Consider the following 11,098-nt stretch of genomic DNA (forward strand, 5'->3'; position numbering starts at 1 on the left):
AATCAAGGCTGGGAATACTGCCTATTGATTTACCCCACTAAACACACACAATAAACAAATACAGAGGGAATACATTATGTGTGAATTAACTCACAAATGGCTTTCACGTCCACAGAATTTTCATATAATCTACAGTAGCGCTCAGTGCACTCCTATTATACTGGTCTGCTAGGTTAAAAAACAGCTGTACCTCACTCTCTCTTAATTGGCTGCAACCACTGTAATTTTAATTCACATGACCTTTCATGACTTCTTGATTGTTTTCATAATTCTTGCATACTTCACAATGCTGCTCCGAAAGACATGCGGTGTGATCCTCAGAAATGTTCCTTCAAGGATATTCTTTTCGCTCTTCGTATTGATTTCAAACAGTTCCTGCACACAGGCTATATTTCAGGTCAATTAGACATATTTGGGCATTTGCAAATCATTTTTTTCTCTCAGATCCTGGGGCTCTAAAACTGCACTTTTGGCCCTAACAGCACTGCTCAGATTCTCTGTGGAGCTTGACATTTTGATCCGCAACAGAGACTAAATGATAACCGTTTCCTTGTAAATACTGTTGCCTGCGGGGGAGGGTTTAAATAGACCAAGAAGGACTTTTCACTCACTCACTTGTTTATATTCACAACTCATCTAAATATGGACAACTAAAGCATTTAAAATATAGTGTGCATTACATGCAGCAGTGAGAGGCTGCTGCAGAGAAAGTAGTGTGAGGGGAGACCCATAATTACAGCAAATTATTGTTAGTAATTTTCTAAATTCCTCAGCTTTTACGCTTACAAATTATGTAATTATGGCCATTTCCCAAAAAGATAGCAAATAGGTTGTGATTGTTCAGTTCAGACTTTCTTTAACAGACAATATAATTTCACTATCTTTCATTCTGCCACTCTCTTCTTTTTGTTTTTCTTTAAAGAGAATATCTTTAAAGTTTTTTTTCTGTTCATGTATGAAAGAACAAGCTGCCTTTGTTTGAAGTGTTTGGTCTTGGCATCTGTGATCACTCTCATTAGGGCTCTCCTCTCACTGAAAGCAAAAACACTCCAATTCATTTATTTTTATTTCAAACATATAATTGACTGCTGTCTGAGCTTGCATCCACATCTAAGAGAAAGTATTTATTTGAACCTAACTAACACCCCTTTCTTCAGCAATTTTAAATATAAATGGAGGAGGAATCGATTAGTCGCTCACTGATTTTTGTATGTTTTTCCCCTATCTCCAAAAAAACATAATATGAGTAAATAATTCCTTTTACCAATAAGTGCGGAGATTGGATTGAATATTTATTTTGCCTTGAGAAAAAGTCAGCGCTTAAGTTTGACCCCTGCGTATTGTCATGACAACCTAAGGTCTCTGACACTTCATGGCTAGTAGATGACAACATCCTCCTACTACCGTGTACATGTTGAACCGGCATCGCCCACACAGGGGGAGATTGACATAAACACTCTTTAATTGAGCTGCAAATGTTGTCATAAGATGGAGTCATTATTTTATCATCCCTAAGGGGGAAATCTGCTCGTGCAAAAAGAAAAAGAAATGTATAATTAATACAGCCAGTCACATTATGCCCAATGTGAAGCTGTACAGATAGGATAATATTACATTTTTACAGTGGCGCTCTGAGCCTTTCCCAGATTGCTGATAGTGTTCAGTGCTCAGCAGCTGGCTCCAGGGAAAGATTGCTCTATGTCACATCCTTATCAAAAGAGCGTTTTGTTCCTTCTTGCACACACAGTTCTTATTCCACAAGAAGGCCTGTGATCTGGTATATGTGTGTAGATCTTTCTTCAGCATCCCCCCCCCCCTTTTCTCAATGCTCTGCTGAAGATCAATTGTGTTTGTACTGTATGTGAATGTGTATCAAAGAGTCCCCACAGTCAATGCCTCCACTTATAAGGTAATGTACTGACACGGGAGACTCCACGGGGACTGTACCGAGAGCTCCATGTACAGAAGCTGTGCAGCACAAGGAAGGGTTGGGAGGAGGGGGGAACACAGCAGTCATATAGCGTGGGAGGAGGAAGCTGGATTGATAACACACACTACTTACACAATACTATCTTCAAGTGGAAAGCAAATATATACCTACATGCACAGAAATGCAAACACATATGTACAGGCAATGTTGCCAGTGGCTGGTTTCAATACCAAGGGCTCCCGACCTGAGTGCTAGCCATGCGCATGAATCTCCCATCGAACACCTATTCTGTTTCACAGAGCCACGGGGGAATACACTGTCAATGAGAACTTTCATAGCAGCAGAAACACTCACCCAGTTGTTTTATTAATCCTTCAGACTTATAAAGGTAGCTGTCCACACAGAAGGGGAATTATTCCCATGCATTTCAATATTATATTGACCTTATAACTAGCCAAGTTTAAGTCATAAATCCATAGTTGCTCTTGTCTGAGAAGTGGGCAGACGGGTGCTCACCAGCTCCTCCTTCTCGCTCTCACTCTTTTACAGCTGAGGTGGGAGGCAGGTCAAATACAAGGCTGGGGTTTTGCTGGATTTAACCCAGCCAAAGGAGCGGAGAGGGAGCATGCACGTGATGGTCTGTGCTGTGTGTGAATGTATAGGTATTTAATAGCAATAGGATGGCGATGCATTGTCCTTTTGATGTGTTATATGTGCTTCTCTATGTGTCTGTAAGAATATGTGGATACATAAGCAGTGACAGAAGGTGACCCCTGTGTCAGTGCTTTATTATGTCCGGTTCATTTGCTAGGCCAGATTCCATTGGCTGTCAGTTTTACTGCCTGACTGTGTCAGCTGGACAGTGTTAAGTCTGATGGAGTGTTTTTGCCTCTGAAGCCATCCTGAACAGAAAGGCAGGGAGAGCTATATAACAGGCTCAGTGACAGGTTCTCAAAACAGGCGGGCCATGAATATGCAAGCTCTTCCATAAACATCCAGGAAAAAAAAACCCCGCTTGATGTGGCTGAATCTGAAAATAAGCAATTTTGCCATATTCAAGCAGCAGCATTGACACTTTCAGCACATTTCTCTGAGAGTCTCACTGTCTCTTCAGTTTTATTTCCGCAGCAAGAGTTAGAGTTTCTTGCCTGTTTCATCACTAAATATTAAATAATGTTTCACTTTACTGTCACAACATAATGAAAACAGGAGAGGCATGTGCGATGGGATAAAAAGAAATCATAATTGGATATTTTTGAGATCTTATGATATTTGTGCATTTTTTAATTATGTGATTTTGCACAAGTAACATGTCTTGATTGATTGGGATAAGGACCTCCTCTTAGCTCCAAATGTGCTTCCAACCTCCCCTGTTTAATGCAAATTAAGCGAACATGTGCCTTTGATATTGAAATGATCTTACTGCATTCCTACAACTATTTCAGCAGATGAAGTGGAACTGTGTGTGCACTTTCTTACTGTAAGTTACATTTACCTTATCAGGACCCTGAGCTTCATTAGGACCCAGACTTACTATTTGTTAAAGAGTAACTGATAGTACAGCTACAAATTAAAAACAGAATAATATAACAACTACACTCACAAATACATTGAAAATTTGCTGTTGGAATAAACACGATAAGTGAGTAGACTGGGGTAGTGTTTGAAATTTTTAGATACTCTTGCTGATATGATATCTGAGTGTTGGTACTTTATTATTAATCTATCTTTCAATTATTTTCTTGATGAATCGGTTGGTTTTATAATATCAAAAAATTGTGAAAAATACCACAATGCAATTTCCCAAAGTCAAAGGTGACACCTTGAAATGTCTTGTTTTGTCCGACCAACAGTCTAAAACTCCAAAATATTTAGTTAACTATAATAACTATATTAACTATTATGAGACAAGGAAAAGCAGCTAACGTATACCTTTGAGAAGCTAGAGCCATCAAATTATTGTTAAAAATTAACTGATTATCAAAATATTTGCCGATTAATTTTCAGACTTCAGTGACTCATTGTTTCAGCTATAAAACTAAATACTTTTCAATCAATTACTTTGAGGAATAAAAATGTTTTTCTAGAGGAAAAACCCTTTTTTCCTTTAATAAAGGAAGACAAATTCTTAAATATTAAATGTCTGAACACAATCAGCCATATTAGACTTTTGCCTAAATACGGTAGTGTTTTTTTAAAAATAATTTTTAAATCAGAAACTGAAAATTAGACATAAAGAAGAATAAGAATATGATCAAGCATTTGATTGCAGCTTTCAGTACTTGACAGTTTTTGACACTTGGTGTTGTGCACACATTTACTGAAAGTGTTGACGTTTGATAACCTCCCTACAAGTGAATCACTCCTTATAAGACATATGCTCAGTCCAGGGAATTTACCAAAGTATGCATATGCTGGGGTTTGGAAAAGCTTGAATTGAGTAATATTTCCAGTGGATGTGCACGTAAACAAGACAAATACAGTGATTGCATCATATATGTAATAATATGTGTGGTTCCCAGGAGTCATAGCCTTGTGTGTTTTTTCACGCTTAGTGTCTTTTCAGGACATCATGTTGTGTGGCCCTTGGGGTTTTGGTCTGAGGTGATAACAGGATGGTGTGTCTTTGTGTGTGTGAGTGGATAGAAGTGTCTTTGTAATACAAGGACCCCACATGAAAAAATCCACACAGGCCCAGTGAGAGTCTCATTGCAACAGACACAGCACCTCCAACCTCACGACTGAAAAAATCAACCCACCAACTCACTATTTACCTGCTTTTGTCTGAATATTGGCTCGTCCTTCCCACAACTGTCTGCTTCTTATGTTTTATTTTGCCTTGTTCATATATCCTGCAGATAGCAGGCAAGTAATTTGCAAACAGGCTGATATTTTCATATATCCTGGCAGGTGCTTTGCAGAGCACAACTTTAGGGGAAATCTCAGGAAATCAGACATTGTGTTGGATATTACTGTGAAAAGTGTTGCGGACAGGATCAGATTGGCCCACAGTTAAAGTTCTGCTGGTCTGGCCACCGTTCTGTAGAAGGGGAAAGGGTGGTGATGCTATTAACTGTGCTCCTTTCCTGTTTAGAGGAAGGGGCTGTACATTCCAGGACACACACACTCACACATGGGCACTTATGAAAACATTCTTGTACATGAGCACAAATACTTTATGCATACCACCTAAACAAACTTTACACTTAGTATACATTTTACTTCATACACACGAGCGTGTACTCAAACATCTAAATGCATGCACACGCCTTCCTACTCCGACACACTCACTCACTCAATGACTCTGTCTTCCTTTCGTACTTTGTCTCTCTCTCTCTTTCTCTCTCACGCTCTTTACGGGAAGGCCACTCTGATAGGCCCCCTCATAAGGCGAGACACACCATCCCAGCTGATTCCAGGGGGAGTCCTTCAGAGGCAGCACTTCCAGTGGCTTCAGCGCATTAAAGCTTTTACCTTTTGCTTCTAAAGGCATCGGGACAAAAACAGGCCGACCTCTTTCTCTCCACCAGGGAGAGAGAGAATGCATTGTCTTGTGAGGACACTGATTACTCAGGAATCAGTCATCAATTATTCAAACGATGGCATACTGTATTGCCTCCACCTTTAGCGACAAGACGGCCTTTCAAGGCTGGGAAGTGCAGAGACACACCCTGCCCGGTCCGCAAGAATCAATACAGGCCAGGGTAGTTTGCTTGCTCGCTTTCGTTTTGGTCTGTCTTTTCTTCATACCAATGTGAGTTTGGGATCCTGGCTTTAGACAGTAAGGCATTTTGGAGACCTTGAAGTGCCAGCTGCTGAGGAGGCCACAGGGCTAAGGCAGGCCACCATGGAGGCCTGCAGGGTTTGGAAACATGCCCTTGGCATGTCCCTCAGTCTACAGTGCTGCCCTTTTGTCAAATTCTGCCCATTCGCATTGGTCTCTGCAGTGCCTGTTGTCTTAACTCAGCTGATTAGCTGTAAGTGAGCCTGATGAATGTCCGCAGTTCATCCACAACACCTGGTTCTCCAGAGAGTGGAGGTTGAAGTTGCCTCAAGGATGGAGACAGACAAAAAAAGGGGACTTTCTCTTAGACCAGTCCAAAGATGGGACCACCCAGGATTTGCATACTTGAGGTTTTTACTTTGCTTTTCTTCCTTGCCTCCACTCTACGGTGTTGCCGAGTTTTCCCTGGACCAGACTTCTGGCACACCTCGCACTCCCGCTCCTTAGTCACTGTCACTGAAACACAAAGACCGCAACACACAGCCCTGTGTCCTGTCCCAGACTGTCTGACCTCCCCTCTCTGGAAGCCTTCACCGCCTTGCAATGTTTGCTAATAGAATATCCTCTTACTCTGCCTCGGAGCCAGAGAACTTATTTTGAACGACCACAGACCGCTAAAAAAGGTCAAGCACCGCAGGCCAAAGAGCCAATTAAACAAATGAAGTGTAATTCACACCTAAACAGTTAAAGTGGATGTCATTCTTTCTTTGTTGCTTTTATTGTCATGTATTTCTAACATGTTGGTATTCAAGAGAGCTTTCTCTGACCTTCCTGGTTGTGTCAAGGTCAATCTGCATGCCAGTACATGCTTATTTGTGGGCCATTTGGCCTCTTAAAGTATGCCTGTGTTGCAGCTTGTGACATGAAAGAGTGAAAGAAAATGTGGAGGGGAGAGGAAAAATCATAAGGGTGAGGAAAAGTTTGGGAGGAGCGAAAAGGAGGGAGGGAGAGGGAGAGGTTGGGAGGGTCGCTGAAGGAGTTGGATAACAATGGCTGGAGTCCAAGGTTGGCTAATAGTATCTGACACACTGCAATTTTGAGGCTTATATCAACATTGTTTTTACAGCTGTAATTAAGCCACCTAATCAGAAGCACATTGGTCGGGACAGTCTGGGGCTGTGAGGGGGCAGACACACAGTGAGCTGTGTTCAGCCCTGCGGCAAGGCAGCAGCACCGCACTGGGCTTGGGCTAGGTGGAGGCCAGCCAATGGAACTGTGGGTGGGAGAGCATCCTGAGTGTGACACACACATGCACACATATACACACAGATGTACACAAGGGCTATGCATTATGAACCAGGGCCACACTGAATGAGTGCAGATATGGGGAGGGAGCAGTGTGTATGTATGCATGTATGTATAGAACTATATATATATATATGTATGTATGTGTGTGTGTGTGTGTGTGTGTGTGTGTGTGAATGCGAATTCTTGTGGTAAAACATCTGTCCAAATTCTGTGGCTGTGTGTGTTGCAATAGTCTCCTGGTGGCGTGCATATCTGTGTTTATCAAGTGCTCAATTATGCCCAAATCTTACTTATGCACGCATGTGTGCTCAAGTGCATTTCCATGTTTGTTCAGTGGACATTTTATGGTGTGCGTCTGTGTGCAAAAAGAACAGCGTGCAAATGTGTATATGAAAGAGAGAGGGAACATGTGCATGTGTGCGGTCGCTTCAGCCCCACAGAGGTTCACCCCACCCTTGTCAGGGCCCAGTGCCGAGTCACCCAAGTCTCAAATGGCAACAGCACACAGACAGGCACACACAGACACACACATACAGAGCAGGACGCGGAGCTCAGCTGGGGCCAAAATCAACAGATGAGCTGGTCTGAACTGGCTCGCTGTGTGTTCTGATTGTAAATTGCGCTGGTGATGATTAGAGAACTCCAGCACAGGATGTCGACTCTTAAAACTGTCCAGAGAAAATAATTTTCTACTATGTTCAGGAAACTTTTTTTTCTTTCTCTCCTTTACACTGCTCCCCACTCCAACCTGCCCTCCCTCCCTCCCTCTTTAATTTAAACATCATGGGGCTGTATGTGAGGAGGTGGAAGGAGTTGGTGTGTAAATTGGTTTAAGGCATCCAGAGTAAAAAAGGCCAGACAATGAAGGCTGTTTAGAGTTTCATCGCATCTATGCAAGTGCGCACACAGGCCCATAGTTGTCTATATGCATACATACCTATGCATGCACTTGCAAATATCCCTAAAATGTCACAATTTATTTGTGTGGACAGCTGCATGCACTTTTCCTGATCAGTGTATCTTTGAGAACAAGACATTACCGTGTTATTTTATTTTGTTAAAGGTGCAATGTGCAGAATTTTGTGGCGTCTAGTGAAACGGAGTTGGCAGAAATGGAATATAATTTTCATAAGTATGTTTTCTTAAGTGTATAATCTGAAAATGAAAATCATTGTCTTTTCATTACATTATAATGAGCCCTTTATATCATAGGGAGCAGGTCCTCTTTCATGGAGGGAGGCCGCCATGTTGCACCGCCATGTTTCTACAGTAGCTCAGAACAGAGCAAACACTGGCTCTAGAGAGGGACTTTCGCGTTCTTCGCGAGTTTCACGGCCACCGTAGGTACTCCTACAAACTTGGAAGGGGTTATTTGTTTTTTGTTGTTAGGGGTATTTAGATGGTTGCTATCTGCACTCCCACCACTAGATGCCATTAAATCCTGCACACTGCACCTTTAAGGTATGTGTGCATTAACAGCATTATCTAGTTGTTTATTCCAGTGTGGCTGTCAGAAAGTGGGAAGTAAGATCAATGAGGGTGTGTGTAACAGAGCCAGAGGTTGATGGGGATGGATGATTATTGTTCTGCTCTTTACCTCCTACTCACTGTGTCATGATGTCATCATCCTGAGACACATAATCCTGGGCCAGCCCAGCTTGTTGTTGTTTCCTCCATCCCTACTAAAAACTTTTTGACCCATCACTTACCGACATTACACAGGGCTTGTCTGAGACACAATCTCTTTCTGATGGACTGTACAGAAAAACAAACCTTGATGGATGGATCCCTTTTGATGTTTCTGATATTGATTACCAACATGAGTGCTTATATGCTGGCATTGTAGGTATCTGTGGTTCTTCTTTGATATGAAAAAATATTTTGACATCAACCTATAATGACAAGCCATTAAAGGCAGTATATGTGACTGGACACCTGAGTAGAGTTTGCTGAACTTCTTGCAGTCTGTAGCCAGCCGGCAGATTTAGTCCCACATTCCTGCACCCCTGCTGCGTCGCCCAGCTCGGTGACCATGAATGTGTTAGCAACTACTGAGTCCTCTCACCACGTCCTTCTGCCTAATTTAGATTTATGTCCTTTTTAAAGACTTTGCCATTCCCTTCTCCTACAGATGACATTTTTGCTTCTCAGAGTCATATAGTATATACATTATTTTTCAAATGGAATGGAATGCTTTGAGAAAATGAAAGAACGGATAGAGGCAAGGGAGGGAAAGACACGGGGAAGAAGACAAGTTTGTGTGACTTGTCTGGAACAGTGCGTCGCTGCTTGCCTGAAGTTTGGCAGTAGTTACAGTCTCCCTCTCTTGTTACTCTCCCTCCTTCTCTCCCACCTCCACAGAAATGTCCAGCTTGATTTAATCAGGGAGGCAGAGGGGAAATCAAACTGGGCGTGGGACCAAAAGCCTCCATATGGGGACAGGCCTGGTCCTGCGACCTAATCAACCCCGGGGGCAGGCAACAAAGACAGTCAGTGAGTTTGTGAAAGAGTCTGTTTATATTTGTGTAATCGTGTGTCTGTATGTGTACAGTATGAGTGTGACTCAAGGAGGGGAATGAGGCTGGCGGGGAGCAGGGAGGATGTTAATGTGTCCCTCAGGTGGCAGCAACAGCACAGTCGCACACAGACTTGTGTTTGACATGAAGAAGGTGGGGAGAGTATTTCCTATCCCACCATTCCCTCCTCCTCCTTTTCCTGCTGTGCGGTTCAGACGTTAGAGCCGGCATTAAATTCCTGTCGACAAGCTCTGGGAGGGAAATGGGCCACGTTTGCCATCGCTGTGCCCCCAGACCCTGCAGGAGAGTCGCTGTCTTTCTCAAACATGCTACACCTCTGTCTTCCTTTTGTTCCTCCAGTTTTTTTCTCCCTCCCCTCCCTCTGTCTTCTCTTTTCTCCCCCCCCTCGTGTTTCATGACTGTTTACGCAAAATGACGGTTCCTCCTCAGCTCGCCGGCTTGTGGTTCACTGAAACAAATAAATAAATCCAGGAGGACACACATCCATTCACAAACAGTCTGTGCTCACCCCACAAGCACATAACAAGATGAGAGATGGAGAGAAAATGTAAGCTGTGGGAAGAGAAAGTAAATTAAAAACAAATCATGGCATGACTATGGAATACAACTGGCGGATAGCGGAGACAAATAGCTAAACGAACACGGGATTCTCTGGCTCCCTCATCTATGTTAAACAATAATCAGGAATAGTCTAGATTAAACCCTCCTGCAAATCACTCTGAGTGACTCATGTGTCTCACTGTAGTAATGATGACATGAGATTCTTTATTTAACTTAGCAACATGGAGGACAGTTTAGAGAGGACCAACACCTTGTTTTGCTGAAAGCATGTTATTATAGTTTTAATATAACCCAGTCGAGGTTGGCTCCAACAAGGACCCGGTAGTGTGCAGTATGTATTCAAACTGCAGTCATAGGTCCCAAGGGACTTAGGGCTTCTCAGTATGTGTGTATGTGCGTGTGAGTTCAGTGTGCAGGAGAGGGACTTGGATGTGAAAAGACCCAGATTTATACGTTTTGCTCTTGGAATATCCCAGAGATATGTTAGAGGCAGCAGGGGGATTTCATAAAAGTCTTCTCCGGTTTCTCTGGTTCAGCATTTTGTCGTAGTGAGGACATTACGTGGTGACAACAGGCATTAAAATACTGCCCCCCTTCCTCTTTTCCCATTCACACCCGTCTGTCTCTCTTCCTTACTCAGTCTCTTGCTTAATTCTTTTCCAGACTGCTATTTCTTCCTTAAAAGCAGGGTTGCTGCCAAGTTGCAGTCAAGCTATATAAATGTCATTTTTTTTCTCATATGTAAAATAAAGTAATTAACCCAACTGGACTAAAATGACATTTCATGCAATGGATGAATTGAGCAACATGATTGATGGGAAACCCTGAGATCACACAGGAAAACACCTTACTCTCCTGATATGGTTCTTAGCCACAACCCGCTCCAATGAATAATGAGTCTCTCCCTCTTAGATATGTTGCTACTTCTACTATTACAGCGAGGGCTTCATTTCAAAGGCTTTTTCCTTGAAGCTAAATACTTATCTTATTCTAATGGTACTCCTGAGAACAGACCGCTTATCCTGATATGAATTGAAA

This window comes from Thunnus thynnus, chromosome 3 (assembly GCF_963924715.1).
Source record: "Thunnus thynnus chromosome 3, fThuThy2.1, whole genome shotgun sequence".
In the NCBI taxonomy this organism is placed as follows: Eukaryota; Metazoa; Chordata; class Actinopteri; order Scombriformes; family Scombridae; genus Thunnus; species Thunnus thynnus.